This window comes from Triticum dicoccoides, chromosome 6A, assembly GCF_002162155.2.
Source record: "Triticum dicoccoides isolate Atlit2015 ecotype Zavitan chromosome 6A, WEW_v2.0, whole genome shotgun sequence".
In the NCBI taxonomy this organism is placed as follows: Eukaryota; Viridiplantae; Streptophyta; class Magnoliopsida; order Poales; family Poaceae; genus Triticum; species Triticum dicoccoides.
The window spans coordinates 90196081-90196565 of record NC_041390.1 but is presented as its reverse complement, the minus strand read 5'-3'; positions in this window follow the sequence as shown (position 1 = coordinate 90196565).

Genomic DNA, 485 nt, shown 5'->3' with positions numbered 1-485 from the left:
TAGGCAATTTTGTTGAAAGTCTTTGAAACAAGCAATGCCTTCGAAGACAGACAACCAAATAACATCTAAACAGGATGCGACGGAAGATAAACTACACTAGCTAAACTATTATCAAGGAAACAATGCAAATAAAGCACACAGACAGATAGCTGCTAGATAGAACAAACCAGAATAAAAAGACGGTATGGAGCCAAATATGCAATCAATGGCAATCAGGGTTGTATACAGCCGCGTATATATAACCGTCCGACCGATGGCATCTGCGACCTAAGGTGAGAATTGCACTATATACATCTTCTGCCGTGGCCGATGATTTCCTTTTTCGTGCAACGTAGCCAGCTCACCGGTGTCTGATCTCAAGTGCTGTCTCGATTTGCATTGGTACGACTTCGTCCATCACCCGCTAATATTGACTTTGTGTTCTTCTGCTTCTCCATTCTAGCTAGCTAGCCTGTTCATTCAAGCAAGGTCCATTTGAGTAAGAC